The following is an 18,694-nucleotide window of genomic DNA, read 5'->3' on the forward strand; positions in this document are numbered from 1 at the left end:
AGCTCCCGTCTCATACTTTATTCTGAGCATGCGCGGGTTTCTTAGCATACACACGAACGTGTTTCTCGTCGAAAACCAGCCCGACCAGGAAATCAGGAAGGCGGTATTAAGACTCGATTGGTTGAGAGGAAAAGCAACTGTATTGGCCGCTGAGGAGATGCAGGGGAAAGCCACCGAAGTGCAGGGCTGGTGGACAGACGGCAAGTGATGGGGGGGGGGGTGGTTTGACTCAACGACTGACCAATCAAACAGGGGGGGGGGGGCTGATGTAATGGGCGGTTTGTTTGCCGCCCCCCCAAAAAATGGAGCACCAGCCACCACTGATGGTTACATAAAAAAACGGTTCTAATAATGTTTGAACTATTGTTTGGAAATATTCCCCTCTAAAATGGCACAAATTTTATTTGAGTTCAGTAGAGGGTGTGCAGATTGTGAGGCCTTGTACACACGACCGAGGAACTCGTCGTAAATGAAACATAGTTTTCCTCGACGAGTTCCTTGTTAGGCTTGTCGAGAAACTTGACAAGCTTTCTTTGCGTACACACTGTCAAGACCAAATCTCCTCGTTCTCAAACGCGGTGACGTTCAACACATACGACGGCAGGGGAAGTTCGATTCCACTGGCACAACCCTGAGTGAGTGAGTGAAAAACGTATATAGCGCAGCACATGCAAACTGAATCGCCTCAGGGCGCTGTATTACTTCCGTGAAACCCTTTGACCTCAGAAAGATGGGTTTTAATCCTTCTCCTGAAGGCCAAGTGGTCCAACTTCAATCGGGTAGTGGTTGGTAGGGCGTTTCACAGTCGCGGTCCCTGGACTGCAAACCTTCGATCTCCTTTGGATTTGTATCTGGCTTTGGGAATCTGGACCAGGTTTTGATTGGTGGATCGCAGAATGCGACTGGGGTTATGAGCTTTTATTTTTTCGCATAGATATTGGGGGGCGTTTCATTGAATACACTTATGTATTAGGCAGAGTGCCTTAAAAGTGATTCTGTCTTTTACCGGCAACCAATGAAGGGATCTCAGTGAAGGTGAGATTGATTCCCAGGGTTTTTTGCCGGTCACTAAACTATTTTGCACGACTTACAGACAAGTGATTTGGTATTTCGGGAGACCGAGGTAGAGGGCATTTGCATAGTCAAGTCTGGAATTAATCATTGTTCCCACCACGACTGCAATGTCTTCTTTTGGGATAAAGGGGATGAGTCTACGTAGTAGGCGCAGCAGATGATGGGATCCGCTGACTACTGACCCTATTTGTGCATCCATTGTCATGTTGGTGTCAAAAATGACTCCGAGGCTTTTGACTTTGGGGCTAGGGGTAATAGTTTTACCCAGAATGGGCGGGGGTGTCCATGTTGTCACGTGATGATTTTTCCGGTTGGCTTGACACAGGAGAAGTTCTGTTTTCGAACCGTTGAGTTTAAGATAACTATTTGTCATCCAGTTTTCTATTAAAGAAAGGCATTTCTCTAATTCAAGAGAATGATCCTTTTTGTTGCAGATGCGAAAATACAATTGTGTATCATCTGCATAAGAGTGATACAGTAACGTCTGGTTACTGATGATTTCAAAAAGAGGGCGCAGATAAATATTGAAAAGAACCCGTGACAGAGGGGATCCCTGAGGGACTCCACATGATACCGTCCATTTTTCAGAAGTGAAAGGTCCCAGTTGGGGCTGCTTTTGCTAATCTCATGTTACTGCGTGTTAAGTAAAAGTTTGGTAAGAGACGGTTTGCACTTTTCAGACTGTTACAGCGTGACAAATGTGCTATCTCCACTACAAACGCTACTTTTACCGAAGGTGCGCTCCCATCTCATACTTTATTCTGAGCATGCGCGGGTTTCTTAGCATACACACGCTCGTGTTCCTCGTCGGGCTGGTTTTCGACGAGAAACACGAGCGTGTGTATGCTAAGAAACCCGCGGAGGAAATTTAGACTCCCGTCGAGGAAAGAGAGAACTTGTTCTCTTTTTTTCTCGTCAAATTCCTCGACAGTTTCCTCGATGAAAAACATACACACAACCGTTTTCCTCTGCAAAAAAGCTCTACCACCAAGTTTCTTCATGGATTCTGTCGAGGAAAACGGTTGTGTGTATGAGGCCTCAGAGTATTGGGCAGGTTAGATAAATGGTATGAATGAAATATGTAATCATAGAGCAGCCTTTCTCAAATGTTTTTCCCTGGAGGGACCCTTGGAAAAAATTTCAGATCTCAGGAAACCCTTGCAATAACTATTTGATTGTTGGTAAGTAGGAGGATTGTCCCTTACATTGGTGGTCAGGGGGAAAAATGTCCCTTACATTGTGTCTAGTGGCGAAAATGCTTTTTCCATTGGTGGTCAGTGGGAAAAATGCTCCTTACTTTGGTGCTCAGTGGGAAGAATTTCCTATACATTCGTTGCTGGTGGGAAAAATGCCCATTACTTTGATGGACAGTGGAAAAATGTTCCTTACATTGGAGGATAATGGAAAGAATGTTCCTTACATTGGAGGATAATGGAAAGAATGGGCCAAATTCTCAAAAGAGATATGCAGACTTAACTCCATTTTTCTAATTTTACACGGCGCGTATATTTGCGCGCGATCGTCAAAACGACTTAAGCAAAGATTTCCGTATTTTCAGCCGTACTTAAATTAGTTACACCTGCGCATTCCCGGGCGCAAATTACGCTAGGCTCGCCGCTGTTTTTGATAGGCAAAGATGCAAATGAGGGAGTTAGGGCGATTCTCAGAATTAAGTGTGTGTGCCGTATTTTCCGCCCTGTGCGCACCTGTTAGTTTTTCTGACTAAATTTCCACATTATAAAACCAGCCCTAATTTTACACATGCTGTGGAAGGGTTTGCAGAAGGAAGTGACTAGAGGTTACAGCTCTAGTTGTGAAGGTTGTTGTTGAAAAATGCCAGGACCAGCAATGATTTTGACGGCACTTGCTGCCTTACAGGCACAAAGGAGGAGGAGGGCACAGAGGAGGAGGATGAGGGCACAGGCGCGTGTTTATCGGCCACGCCGTGATATTTGGCAAATGCCAGTTTATGAGGTCATCGGCAACTACCGATTTGATAGGGAGGCCATCCTGGAGATCACCCAACTCCTTCATGAGGATCTAATCGCCCCAACCCTACGTTCCCATGCCCTGACACCTCTTGAAAAAGTTATGGCAACCCTCCATTTTTTATCGAGTGGCTCATTCCAGCGAGCATCTGGAGGTGTGGCTGGGATGGTGCAGTCAACCATGAGTAAATGCCTACATCAGGTGGTCCCTGCCATACTGCGGCGCATGAGCCACCAGTTTGTCATGCCCACCCAGGAGGACCAGCGTGTGCAAGCAATGACAGACTTTTACAATATTGCTGGCTTTCCTAAGATCATCGGGGCGATTGACTGCACCCATGTGGCACTCCAGCCCCCCCATGATACTGAACACCTGTTCAGAAACAGGAAAGGCTGGCATTCGATCAATGTCCAGATGATCGTAGATGCACATGGCCTCATCTGGCACGTTTGTGCCAAGTTTCCCGGCTCGTGCCATGATAGTTTCATACTAAGGCAGACCAAGATCTACAGAGACTTTGAGATGAACGTGTATGGAGACAGCTGGCTGATTGGTGAGTGACATTGGTGTCAGGTATGCCCCCCCCATGATGGAGACATCACAAGGGGCACATGCATGACTAATATCCTCCTGTCTTTTCCCTTACAGGTGACTCAGGATATGCATTGGGACCCCACCTGATGACCCCCTTTAGGAACCCCCAAACACCCGGAGAACGAAAATACAATGAGGTGCACAGCCAGACCCGGGCTATAGTAGAGCGGACTTTTGGCATGCTAAAGTCACGATTCAGATGCCTGGACAAGACTGGGGGTACACTATTGTATTCCCCAGACTTTGTATGCAAAATTATTGGTGCATGTTGCATACTGCACAATTTTGCATTAAGAAGGGGCATGCATGTGGAGATATCTCCTGACCTAACCCCCCACCCAGGCAACCCCCCCCCCCCCCAAACCCCTCTACCCGGTCTGCTGAGGGCCAGGCAATCAGGAGACAACTGTCTGAAGGCATCTTTGCCCAGTAAATGCATCCTAATACTATTTTTGTTTTTGATTTGCCAAGACCAAATCACAGAGATTATGTGACGTTTAAATCTTTATTTTGGTAAATAAATGCACATTACTTATATGCCAAAGAGAATGTTTATTTTTATTTACAAAACGCACATTAATTATCTCACAATGAGAATGCATGAATGCACGTCACTGTGGTCCCTAGCACAGACACATCACATGCACATCGAATTGGATTAGATCCAAGTACCCCCCCCCCCCTTTGGTACTTGGGAGCAGTAACGCCCCGCCACGGCTCCAATTATGTCACTGTGCATTCATACACCATTCAGGAACCTAGGATGACTTCTCCCTGGTCCTGGGGATCCCTACTCCACCAAAACTGAGGGTGACACCCTTATGTTTTCAGGAATGCCATCCCCCCACATTCACACATCATTCACACACATATACCAAATCATAAGTACAGTGTAAAAAAAAAAAAAAAAAAGTACCCCTGCAAATTAGGGATGTTGCCGAGTGCTCCTTCTGGGCTGCCCACGGTCACGGGCACGGTCACGGGGACGGGCACGGTCACGGGGACGGCCACGGCCGACTGGGGGATCTTCACGGGGGGGGGGGTCTGTGCAGGGGAGGGAGTATTTTCAGGGGGGGGGACTGTGCAGGGGAGGGAGTATTTTCAGGGGGGGGGGACTGTGCAGGGGAGGGAGTATTTTCAGGGCGGGGGGGACTGTACAGGGGAGGAAGCAGCCTCCCCTGGTGTCTGTCCTCCTGCTGGCCTTCCCTCCAAGGCAACGGCTATCCTTGTCAGACAGGAAGTTATGTCAGCCGTATTGGCCTGCACAGCCCGGGTATTGGCCTGCACAGCCTGGGTGAGGGCAGTCACCTCCTGGGCCACACCTGTTGTGGCGTTCCTCAGGTCCCACAAACAGGTGATGACCCCCACGGAGTTGGTGGCCACGTCACCCAGTGACTCCCTCATTGCACCCAGGCTGCGCTCCACCTTGCTCATTGTTTTTTGTATTGCAGACAGACTGCGGGTCTGCCGGACATTGTCCCTCAACAGACTGACCGGCAGACGCACCAACCCCCCCTGTTTTCAGGGGTCGGCATCCTACTTGCCCCTGAGGCTTGTGGCCTTGGAGGAGGAGTTGGAGTGAGCCATGGGTGCTGCTGCATGTTGGAGGAGGGTTGGAAGGGGCGACCCATGATGGTGGCCTGACTTCTGGGCGCCTGTGGGGTTCCCTCAGGGGATGATTCAAAGGTCATATCTTGGCCCATCATTATTTCCTGCCCAATCAGAATATTGTCATCTTCCTCCCCCTCATCCTCCTCCCACTCAACATCCAAATTAGGGGAGTTGTGGGCACTCCCCTCCCATGGCGAATCCTGCCCTTCTTGGGACTCTGCATGAGCCTGTCTTGGGGGTGGTGCAGCAGCCTGCCCTGATGGGCCTGCAACCTCCTGACCTGATGGGCCAGCAACCTCCTGACCTGATGGGCCAGCAACCTTGTGACCTGATGGGGCTGCCACCTCCTGGGCTGATGGGGCTGCCACCTCCTGGGCTGATGGGGCTGCCACCTCCTGGGCTGATGGGGCTGCCACCTCCTGGGCTGATGGGGCTGCCACCTCCTGGGCTGATGGGGCTGCCACCTCCTGGGCTGATGGGGCTGCAACCTCCTGGCCATCTGGGGAGGACACAAAACAATCACAGGTTGTTGGATCCATACACTTGGCACATCTTCCCTTCCCCCACCCACACATGCTAATCACCAGATAGAAATTCAAAAAAATTACCTGTCCTCATAAGAGGATCATTGTCAAAGCCAGGCAGGCCCACCACCTGCTGTGGGTGGAAACACTGGGCCACTGCCCATTCCTCCTCACTCATCCTGACTGGGCAGGGTCCCCCTCCTCCAGTGCCCCTGGTATGGGCATGCAGCGTTGCCAGCTTGTTCCGGGACACGCTCCTCAAGTCATTTATTTTTTTTTGAACTCCAGCGATGGTCCTGGTCTCCCCCCCCCCCGCCGCATTGATCCGATCGGTGATCTTTTGAAGGATCTCCTTCCTCCTGGCCGGGGTGGTGGTGTGGCTCTCAGGGCCATGGAGAAATCGCCCAAATTTAATGACGCCCTGAGCAAGTATATGCTTCTCTGCCGGTGAAAAATTTAGCTTCCTGCGCTTGGGAGCCATGACAGACAACACCCAGCAACAGGGAACTCACCCAACAAACAAACAACAATACACACACACACCAAAGAAAATACAAACAAGCCAAAATAAAAAATAGACAGACAGCTACTATTAATTCGAAAACAAACAGGCAAAAAAGGAAAACAAAAAATATAAACAAAACCCAAAAAAAACTATTAGGAAAAACAAACAGGCAAACAATCAAAACAAAAAACAAATTAGCAAAAACAAACACCAACTATACCCTCCAACTCCACAAACACTTTTCTCACAAAACAATCTTACCAACAAACACTGACAAACGTTCAAAGCAGAAGCAACTTGCTTTAGGAAGGGAACACAGGGAAATACTTTTGCAATTGAAGTGTGTTTGACTGGGGCTATTTAGACACAGGGCGATCTTCAAACTAAGTACGCTTGGCCTTTTACCTATCTCACTGATTGCGCTGACCAAAGTTCTGCACATGCGCATTGAGGTCCAGATTCGTGCGCGCATGCGCAGTACGGCCGGCACTTCATTTGCATGGGGTCACGGCTCATTACAATGAAGCACGCCCACTTCATTCCCACTTGCCATAACCACGCCTTACGCATTGAAACTTAAGTTAAGGATGGCGCAGTTTTGTGCGCAAATGCACTGAGAATACGGTAGTTACGACACCAACTTAGGGCGCCGTAACTTAAATGACATAAGTTAGATAATCCTAAATTTACACATGGTTTTGAGAATTTGGCCCAATGTTCCTTACATTGGAGGATAATGGAAAGAATGTCCCTTACACTGGTGGCTAATGGGAAGAATGTCCTTTACATTGGTTCTCAGTGGGAAGAATGTTCCTTACATTGGTGTTTAGTGGGTAAAAGTTGCTTTCATTGGTAGCTAGTGGGACAATAACCCTTACATTGGTGGCTAGTGGGACAATAACCCTTACATTGGTAGCTAGTGGGACAATAACCCTTACATTGGTGGCTAGTGGGACAATAACCCTTACATTGGTAGCTAGTGGGACAATAACCCTTACATTGGTGGCTAGTGGGACAATAACCCTTACATTGGTGGCTAGTGGGACAATAACCCTTACATTGGTGGCTAGTGGGACAATAACCCTTACATTGGTGGCTAGTGGGACAATAACCCTTACATTGGTGGCTAGTGGGACAATAACCCTTACATTGGTGGCTAGTGGGACAATAACCCTTACATTGGTGGCTAGTGGGACAATAACCCTTACATTGGTGGCTAGTGGGACAATAACCCTTACATTGGTGGCTAGTGGGACAATAACCCTTACATTGGTGGCTAGTGGGACAGTGTCCTTTACATTACATGGTCAGTGGGGAGAAAGGACCTTACATCAGTGGCTAGTCAGAAGAATGTTCCTTACCTTGGTGGCTGTTAGGAAGAATGCCTCCCTTACAGTATTGGTCAGAACAGTCTTCTTTACAGACAGCTTAAAAAATGTTTTATTAGGTTCTTAACCACTTCAGCCCCGGACCATTTGGCTGTCCAAAGACCAGGCCACTTTTTGCGATTCGGCACTGCGTCGCTTTAACTGACAATTGCACGGTCATGCGACGTGGCTCCCAAACAAAATTGACATCCTTTTTTTCCCACTTTCTTTTGGTGGTATTTGATCACATCTGCGTTTTTTTAATTTTTTGCGCTATAAACAAAAATAGAGCGACAGTTTTGAAAAAAATTCAATATTTTTTACTTTTTGCTATAATAAATATCCCCCACATTTCAGTGCCTGCCCATAAGTGCCAACCACCTGTCAGTGCCGCCTATCAGTGCTATCTAACAGTGCCAGCCATCTATCAGTGCCAGCCACCTGTCAGTGCCATCAGTTCCAGCCACCTGTCAGTGCCAGTGCCACCTATCAGTGCCCATCAGTCAGTGCCACCTATCAGTGCCAATCAGTCAAACTGTCACATGGTATTAAAAAAAAGTATCGGTAATTGGTATCGGCGAGTACATGAAAAAAGTATCGGTACTTGTACTTGTATCGGGACAACCCTAATATAAATGGTTCCTAAGAAACAAATGTTGGTAATAATGATTACCCTATGTCCCTCTACATAGATAATTGAGCATGGTGACACATCCCTGCTTCTTTTACCTGGCGCCACCTGTGAAAGCATATAATCATATGATAAAAGGAGGGGGAGTAGTCTTCTGCAGTCATGAGTCAAATCCTGGGTGACGATGTTGGTTTAATAGTTGGTAGCTGCTATCCATATTGTGTTCCATTCTCGGAGATCTAGGGTTTTCCCTAGATCTATTTGCCATTTTATCATGGATGGAAGCTTATTAAGATTAGAAGGAGAGATTAAAGTGTAATCGAGTTTTGAGAGAACTCCTTACTGAACCAGAAGACAGGATTTCACATGGGCCCTCAATCTCTCAAGTGAGCAAAGCTGCACTAGGTAAAGGAAACAGGGGCTGCACAATGTCTTCTTATAATCCTTATTATTACAATAAATATTTTTTTTACAATAAAATTTCTTCTAACACTATCTGACCACAGGTTCTGTTTAACCACTTCCATACCGCGCCTATTCTGGAACTTCTCTCCTTCATGTAAAAATCATAATTTTTTTGCTAGAAAATTACTCAGAACCCCCAAACATTATATATATATTTAGCAGACACCCTAGGGAATAAAGTGGCGGTCATTGCAACGTTTTATCTTGCATGGTATTTGCGCAATAATTTATCAAACGCCCTTTTTTTTGGAAAAAAAAAAACAGTTTCATGGATTAAAAAATTTACAAAACAGTAAAGTTAGCCCAATTTTTTTGTATAATGTGAAAAATGATGTTACGCCGAGTAAATAGATACCTAACTTGTTACACTTTAAAATTGCGCACACTCGTGGAATGGCGCCAAACTTCGGTACTTAAAAATCTCCATAGGCGACGCTTTAATTTTTTTTTACAGGTTACCAGTTTAGAGTTACAATGGTCTAGGGCTAGAATTATTGCTCTCGCTCTAACGCACACGGCGATACCTCACATGGTTGGAACGGCGTTTACCAATGTTGGCGGGACTTACGTGCGTGTGCGCTTCTGAGCACAAGCTACTGGGGACAGGGGCGTTTAAGAAAAAAAAAAATTCATTGTATTTTTTTATTTATTATTTTTACACTTTTATTCCTATTACAATAAATGTAAACATCCCTTGTAATAGGAATAGTGTGTAACAGGTCCTCTTTATGGAGAGAGGCGGGGTCAACAAGACCCCACATCTCTCCTCCAGGCTGGAAAGCATGAGATCGGGAAAAAAAAATCACCAATCTCATGCTTTCAGCCGCGATTGAAATCAATGGGACAGCGCGGCTATACCGTCCACAGTGCGCTGCTTCTGCAGCACATTGCGGGCGGTTTTAATCCTTTTTTGGCCGCTAGCGGGGGTTAAATGCGCCCTGCTAGCGGCCGAAATGCGCCGCAAATCCGCCCATAGCGTCATCGCTAAAAATAGTGGCGTTTTACCGCCGACGCTATGATCGGCTCAGTGTGAAAGGGGTCTTAGAGTTAGAATTATTGCTGTCACTCCAACATTTCTGGTGGTACCTCACATGTGTGTCACATGCAGTCATAGGCACCCACTGCATGCATTTATGTTCATGTACTTGGGGATGGGGACACTTGTTTTACACAGGGGGCCATAGTCCCTTATGCCAGCTTTTCTCAACTGGGGCGCCAAAAGAGTCCTCAGAAGTGTCGTGGCAAAAGTAAAAATAAAACGACCTCAACTAAAGCAGGTAGTTGCATTATTAACCTTTCATCCCTGCCGGCGCAGCATTTATTGTTACACTGACACTAAAGCTGCACAAGTACTGTGTGCAGCGTCTTGCCAACCGATTACATCATTGGTTGCTAAGGATGTGTTAACTGAGAATATTGGGCACAGGTGCTTTCTGGGAACCCAGGGTGGCGCTCTTCTGCACTGAAGGGGAAGACTGGGGAGAGCTGATCAGCGGGCTGCACATGAGCTCCTCTGAGCTCCTAAAAAATACAAGGCTAATTGCGGTATTATAGCTTTTCATCTTCCACAGTTTTTGGATTGGCACCCTATTTTTTGAGATGTTGAAGTGATAATATTGCTCAGCATTTTAGACACTTGTGGTTTGAACTTTGAATTGTGTATTTTGTTAATATAATTGTATTTATATAGGAATTGCTACTGGTCTGTGAACTCTGTGTTTATAACTAGTGAGCTCTGCATTACAAACATAGTGAACTCTGATGTCCATTGATGGTGATAGTATTGATTATAATGATGATAGTATTGATGATGAGGATGATGATGATAATAATAATAATGATGCTGATGATAGTATTGATGATGATGATGATAGTATTGATGATGATGATGATGATAGTATTGATGATGATGATAGTATTGATGATGATGATAGTATTGATGATGATGATAGTGTTGATGATGAGGATGATAGTACTGATGATGATGATGATGATGATGATAATAGTATTGATGATGATGATAGTATTGATGATCAGTGGCGGTTCGTCCATAGAGGGCGCTGGAGCGCCGCCCCCTCTGGCTCTCACCGCCACTGAGTCTAATAACATAGATTCATGCATTGCACGAATCTATGTTATTATCGCCGCTGCCGCTGTTCTATTCAGATGGTCGGCGCTCATGTCCGGCCATCTAAATAACGGCAGCTGGTTGGCTGTACGGAAGTGCCGATCAGAGCCAATGGCTCTGATAGGCTTTTTTCGAGAACAGCCCTCGGGTCTCGGAAGCTTATACAAGGAACGCACTAGGGATGCGCTCCTTGTATAAGACTGACAGGCGTCTCAGCCAATCAGGTTCACCGGTTCTGGTAACCTGATTGGCTGAAGCATCATCGAGGGCGGGAGAAGACATCGAGGGACGGTGGAAGCAGGATGGCTGACCCCAAAAAGGTAAGTCCCGGGCTGAAATGGGGAGGGGGCATTTTACAGGGCACAGTGGCAGAATTTAACAGGGCACATTGGCGAGTACAATTGATGGGCACAGTGGCGAGTACAATTGATGGGCACAGTGGCGAGTACAATTGATGGGCACAGTGGTGACAACAATTGATGGGCACAGTGGTGACAACAATTCATGGGCACAATGGTGACAACAATTCATGGGCACAGTGGTGACAACAATTGATGGGCACAATGGTGACAACAATTCATGGGCACAGTGGTAACGTTTGATGGCATGGCACAGTGGCTGCATTTGGCATGGCACAGTGGTGACAACAATTGATGGGCACAGTGGTGACAATTGATAGCACAGTGGCTGCGTGTAATGGCATTGCACAGTGGTGACAGTTGATTGGCACAGTGGTTGCGTTTGATGGCATGGCACGGTGGCGACAATTGATGGCATGGCACAGTGGCTGCAATTGATGGGCACAGTAGCTGTGTATGATGGGCACAGTGGCTGCCTTTGATGGGCACAGTGACTGCAATTGATGGGCACAGTAGCTGTGTATGATGGGCACAGTGAGGCTGCAATTGTTTTTTTTTTTTTTGTTTGCGCCCCCCCCAAAAATTTGGAGCACCAGCCGCCACTGTTGATGATTAGGATAATAGTATTGATGATGCTGATGATAGTATTGATGATGATGATGATATTAATGATGATGCTGATGATAGTATTGATGACGATGATGATAGTATTGATGATGAGGATGATAGTATTGACGACTGTGTCCTCTGCACAGTGTGCACCTAAAGCCATGTGAATACAATTGCTGTTGTTCTCATATTAATACCACCGGCAGTGACTGATCAGCAAGTATTTTCACGTGGTGTACTGTGTCCTCTGCACAGTGTGCACCTAACGCTACGTGAATACATTTGCTGGTGTTCTCATATTAATACCACAGAGTATTAGCTCCAACTTGAGTATCTGTGAGGGGTTGCAGTGTTGTGGCACCAACACCAGTGCCTAAGGCCCAATTTTTCTGCCCCTGTTTAACAGGGGCGTGTAATTACAATTTTTGATGCAATACTTTGCAGCGGGGCTCATTCCTGCGCTCCAACTAGAGCAGTGGTCATCAACCCTGTCCTCAGGGCCCACTAACAGGCCAGGTTTTATGTATTACCTTGGGGAGGTGCAGATTAGAATACTGCAATCACTGAGCAGCAAATGATATCACCTGTGATGTATTTTAGTTATCTTGCAAACCTGGCCTGTTAGTGGGCCCTGAGGACAGGGTTGATGACCACTGAACTAGAGTATCTATGAGGGGTTGCTGTGTTGTGAAACCAGTGCCTAAGGCCCAATTTTTCTACCACTGTTCAACAATGGGATGTAATTACAATTCTTGATATAATAGTTCACACAGCAGGGCGTTCCAGTGCCCGCCGCCCACCAAGACTAACTGTGAGGGCTTACAGTATTGTGGCAACACCAACACCTAGGGCCCAAATTTCTGCAGAGTATATACGGCAGGCCCTACTTTCAAACATCCAACTTACAAATGACTCCTACTTGCAAACGGAAGGAGACAACAGGAAGTGAGAGGAAATCTACCCCTAGGAAGGGAAATTCTCTTCTGTAAGAGGTGTCTCCTGTCCACTGATGCTTTATCACCAATCCTTGTTTCACTAAGAAACCCAAATTTTCAAAAAATCATTTGTCATTGGGACAGAAAGTGAGGTGCAATCTTCTGAACAGATGCACAGACAGCAAAACAAATGTTACAGGGGTGATAACCATTCTCTATGTTTTCAGAAAAGGTTAAAAATAGATTTTTTGGCTGAAGCTACACTTTAAAAAAGTACCAGTTCAAAATTACAAACAGATTCTACTTAACAAACCTACAGTCCTTATCTTGTTTGCACCGCCTGTATACTGCTGTTCAAAGTATATAGGGCCAAAGGGGCTGGTAATGACCTGAGGGGAGGGGGGAAACCCATTCTATTTTTCTCAGTGATTTTCATCCATATTGCAGGGACCAAACATTACATTAAAGCCACAAGAAGTTTTAAATGACTCTTTTCTTATAGCAATCTCATTTTGTGCAGGGACAGTTCTAAACACATGCCACTTCACAGGCATACTATAGACACCCATTTTTTTTAATTCACTTTAAGCATCATTAAAATCACTGCTCCCTGGGGCAAGACCCGGGTTCTCAAACCCGTTTCCCTACAATAACTTGCATATTGGGCTTTAAAATGAGCACTTTTGAATTTGAACGTTCGAGTCCCATAGACTTCAATGGGGTTCTTAATGTTCGCGCGAACGTTCGGTCCGTTCAAAGGTTCTGGTGCGAACCGAACGAGGGGGGGGGGGGGGGGGGTGTTCAGCTCATCCCTAATGATGAGGATGAAAGTATTGATGATGATGATGAGGATGTCCATTGATGAGGATGATAGTATTTATGATGACTATGATGATAGTATTGATGATGATGTCCATTGATGGTGATAGTATTGATTATAATGATGATAGTATTGATTATGATGATTATAAAGATGATAGTATTTATGGTGATGATGATGAGGATGTTCATTGATGACAATGATAGTATTTATGATAATGACTATGATGATAGTATTGATGATGATTTCCATTGATGGTGATAGTATTGATTATGATGATGATAGTATTGATGATGATGTCCATTGATTATGATGATGATAGTATTGATGATGTCCATTGATGATGATAATATGCATTGTACGACGAAGGGTTCCACTGAGAGAAGTGTGGATGTGATCGGTCCATTTCCGTTTCTGCGAACGGACACCAGTGGTGGAGATGCGTCCTGACAGCTGGGATGAGTGGATATGAGGAGTCCCAGGCAGTAGATGACCGGTGATGGGGAGCCCACTGTCCCTAGCCGGGATGTTGGGGTGTGCTGGCACGCGGGGAGGGGCGGGGCCAGGTGACAGGAGCTACGATGTTCTCCTTGGTGACAGGGTTACTCAGCGAGCTCACCATCTCATAGGCGTGTCAGGCAGGGCCACAGCCCATACTATAATTGGCTGATTGTCACACTCCGTTCCCCTCCCAATTGGCCCTCTGCTACGGTAACTTAATCATTGGCTACCTGCACTGTCCGCCCTCGTCATTGGTCAGGGCCTCCGTCCGTCCTACTCCTATTGGCCGGTCAAGTTAGCCGAGCTCCCTTCAGGCATTGGCTGGATCTGTTCGGAGGTTAGCCATTGGCTGCAGGGGGCGTAGCAGGAAGATAGAGTCAGTGCGAGCTGCGGCGTAGCGGATCCCGGAGGCTGGAAACCCTCCCTCCTCTGTCACCCGGAGCCCTCCCACCTTCACTTCATCCCCGCGGACGGACGGCCGCCCTCCCCGGACCTGTGCCCGGAGGACTCACTGCGTGACAGGTAGGCGCGTGACAGTGGCGTGGGCGGGAATATGGTGACAGCACGAGGGACCCCAGCGGGTGAGAAGAGAGAGGGGCGGGGTGTGAGGGGAGCAGTGGTGGTTTAGGGGAGCGGACCGGGTATGGGGGGACCTCAGGTGGGGGGATGGTGACAGGAGCAGGTGGCGCCCCTAGGGGCGGAGGAGGGGAGTCTGCACATCCACATGTACGTCATGTACCTGCCGCAACCACCGCACGTCATCCCTGTCAGTCCATGTGTACTGCCAGTCCCTGCGCTCTGCCCCCATCCCTGCCAGTCCCTGCGCGCTGCCCCCATCCCTGCCAGTCCCTGCGCGCTGCCCCCATCCCTGCCAGTCCCTGCGCGCTGCCCCCATCCCTGCCAGTCCCTGCGCGCTGCCCCCATCCCTGCGCGCTGCCCCCATCCCTGCCAGTCCCTGCGTGCTGCCCCCATCCCTGCCAGTCCCTGCGCTCTGCCCCATCCCTGCCAGTCCCTGCGCTCTGCCCCATCCCTGCCAGTCCCCGTGCGCTGCCCCCATCCCTGCCAGTCCCTGCGCGCTGCCCCCATCCCTGCCAGTCCCTGCGCGCTGCCCCCGTCCCTGCCAGTCCCTGCGCGCTGCCCCCGTCCCTGCCAGTCCCTGCGCGCTGCCCCCGTCCCTGCCAGTCCCTGCGCGCTGCCCCCGTCCCTGCCAGTCCCTGCGCGTTGCCCCCGTCCCTGCCAGTCCCTGCGCGCTGCCCCCATCCCTGCCAGTCCCTGCGCGCTGCCCCCATCCCTGCCAGTCCCTGCCCCATCCCTGCCAGTCCCTGCGCGTTGCACCCATCCCTGCCAGTCCCTGCCCCATCCCTGCCAGTCCCTGCGCGTTGCACCCATCCCTGCCAGTCCCTGCGCGCTGCCCCCATCCCTGCCAGTCCCTGCGCGCTGCCCCCATCCCTGCCAGTCCCTGCGCGCTGCCCCCATCCCTGCCAGTCCCTGCGCGCTGCCCCCATCCCTGCCAGTCCCTGCGCGCTGCCCCCATCCCTGCCAGTCCCTGCGCGCTGCCCCCATCCCTGCCAGTCCCTGCGCGCTGCCCATGCCATCCCTGCGCGCTGCCCCCATCCCTGCCAGTCCCTGCGCGCTGCCCCCATCCCTGCCCCGTCCCTGCGCGCTGCCCCGTCCCTGCGCGCTGCCCCGTCCCTGCGTGCTGCCCCCATCCCTGCCGGTCCGTGCACGCTGCCCCCATCCCTGCCAGTTCATGTGTACTGCCAGTCCCTGCATGCTGCCCCATCCCTACCAGTCCCTGTATGCTGCCCCATCCCTGCCAGTCCATGAGTATTATACGCCCCATCCTCATCTCTGCGTGCTTCCCCATCTCTGCCAGTCCCCTGCGTGCTGCCCCATCCTTGTCCCTGTGTACACGTTATCCTTGCCAGTCAATGGGTACTGCCCCATCCCTGCCAGTCCATGGGTACTGCCTGAGCCCCTGTGTATTGCTCCATCCTTATGTCTGCCAGCCCCTGTGTACTTCCCCATCCCTGCCAGTCTATATGTGCACCCCATTCCCACCATTGCCAATCCATGTGTACTGGCAATGATGGAGTGCACCCTGCCAGTCCTTTTCTGCACTCCATCCCTGTGTACTGTATCATCCCCATCCCCCCAGGCCCCTGTGTACCCTCCCACCCTCTGCCGGCCCCTGTGTCCCTATCCTCATCCCCTGCTAGTCCTTAAGTGCAGCCCCATTTCCATCCTGGGGAGTACCTGTGTTCTGCCTTGTTCCTGTGTACAACGTCTTCCCTGACTTCTGCCCCATCCTTATCCCTGGGAATCCTGTGTCTCTGACAAGAACACCTTGCAGGGACAGCCACATACAGATGGACTCCTGTGTCTTACAGGAACACCTTGCAGGGACAGCCACATACAGATGGACTCCTGTGTCTTACAGGAACACCTTGCAGGGACAGCCACATACAGATGGGATCCTGTGTCTCTGACAATAACACCTTGCAGGGACAGCCACATACAGATGGACTCCTGTGTCTTACAGGAACACCTTGCAGGGACAGCCACATACAGATGGGATCCTGTGTCTCTTACAGGAACACCATGCAGGGACAGCCACATACAGATGGGATCCTGTGTCTCTTACAGGAACACCATGCAGGGACAGCCACATACAGATGGGATCCTGTGTCTCTTACAGGAACACCTTGCAGGGACAGCCACATACAGATGGGATCCTGTGTATCCTACAAGAACACCTTGCAGGGACAGCCACATACAGATGGGATCCTGTGTCTCTTACAGGAACACCTTGCAGGGACAGCCACATACAGATGGGATCCTGTGTCTCTTACAGGAACACCTTGCAGGGACAGCCACATACAGATGGGATCCTGTGTATCCTACAAGAACACCTTGCAGGGACAGCCACATACAGATGGGATCCTGTGTATCCTACAAGAACACCTTGCAGGGACAGCCACATACAGATGGGATCCTGTGTATCCTACAAGAACACCTTGCAGGGACAGCCACATACAGATAGAATCCTGTGTCTCTTACAGGAACACCTTGCAGGGACAGCCACATACAGATGGAATCCTGTGTCTCTTACAGGAACACCTTGCAGGGACAGCCACATACAGATGGGATCCTGTGTCTCTTACAGGAACACCTTGCAGGGACAGCCACATACAGATGGAATCCTGTTTCTCTTACAGGAACACCTTGCAGGGACAGCCACATACAGATGGGATCCTGTGTCTCTGACAAGAACACCTTGCAGGGACAGCCACATACAGATGGGATCCTGTGTCTCTTACAGGAACACCTTGCAGGGACAGCCACATACAGATGGGATCCTGTGTCTCTTACAGGAACACCTTGCAGGGACAGCCACATACAGATGGGATCCTGTGTCTCTTACAGGAACACCTTGCAGGGACAGCCACATACAGATGGAATCCTGTGTCTCTGACAATAACACCTTGCAGGGACAGCCACGTACAGATGGGATCCTGTGTCTCTTACAAGAACACCTTGCAGGGACAGCCACATACAGATAGAATCCTGTGTCTCTTACAGGAACACCTTGCAGGGACAGCCACATACAGATGGAATCCTGTGTCTCTTACAGGAACACCTTGCAGGGACAGCCACATACAGATGGAATCCTGTTTCTCTTACAGGAACACCTTGCAGGGACAGCCACATACAGATGGGATCCTGTGTCTCTGACAAGAACACCTTGCAGGGACAGCCACATACAGATGGGATCCTGTGTCTCTTACAGGAACACCTTGCAGGGACAGCCACATACAGATGGGATCCTGTGTCTCTTACAGGAACACCTTGCAGGGACAGCCACATACAGATGGGATCCTGTGTCTCTTACAGGAACACCTTGCAGGGACAGCCACATACAGATGGGGTTGATGTGCGCCCGTCTCTGTGGTCAGTGGATGAGATCGCTGGTTCTGTCAGTCCTGCATTGTCTGGAAGGTTTTCATAGCTGTGTGCTGAGATGAGTTTCCCCGAAGGTTGTCTGCTTGTTTTTATTGCCCTTATTTCCTCCTGATGTACAGCCTGGTGACATCTGTACAGGGAATAATGTACACAGGACTTGTATAATAATGTGATGTACGGGAGGATTGAACGTTTCCTGCCAGGGATGGCAATGGGAGCTGCCATGGTTAACCTAAAACATCTATACTATATGATGACAATAAAAGGGACGTGATAACCGTCTAACAAAAATATCCCAATTCTGAAGGGCCAGGAAGTATACCAATTATTGGTAACACTTGCAATGTTGTTATGATGGTGGTAACCCCTAAATGATAAGCCAGTAATAACTGTGTATGGTTCAGTGAGCACAATAATAATAACTGATAATAAAGCCACTACTGGCTATGACACAAATAACATAAGGTCTATGTGAAGCAAAGTCCAGAGTGTGACCCTGCCAAGCAATCTGTGATAACGATCCTTAAATCATATCAAGCTTCTGTGAATGCCGTGTTCTTCAAACACAGATAGCATGTGCCCTCCACCAGTCACACTATGCGCTCCATAGGAAGGCCCA

At 48.8% G+C, this 18,694-nt stretch overlaps 1 protein-coding gene across 1 annotated transcript in view; it reads left to right on the forward strand.

Moving 5' to 3' along the window:
- Positions 1 to 14,441: 14,441 nt before the first annotated feature.
- The window catches only part of BAHD1 (bromo adjacent homology domain containing 1), a 109,039-nt gene continuing 104,786 nt past the window's right edge, over positions 14,442 to 18,694 (forward strand). Inside the window, exon 1 of the mRNA XM_040333325.1 lies at positions 14,442 to 14,634. The gene's annotated coding sequence lies outside the window, so the exon portion shown is untranslated. The remainder of the gene's footprint in view (positions 14,635 to 18,694) is intronic.

Source organism: Rana temporaria, chromosome 13 (genome assembly GCF_905171775.1).
Source record: "Rana temporaria chromosome 13, aRanTem1.1, whole genome shotgun sequence".
NCBI lineage: Eukaryota > Metazoa > Chordata > Amphibia > Anura > Ranidae > Rana > Rana temporaria.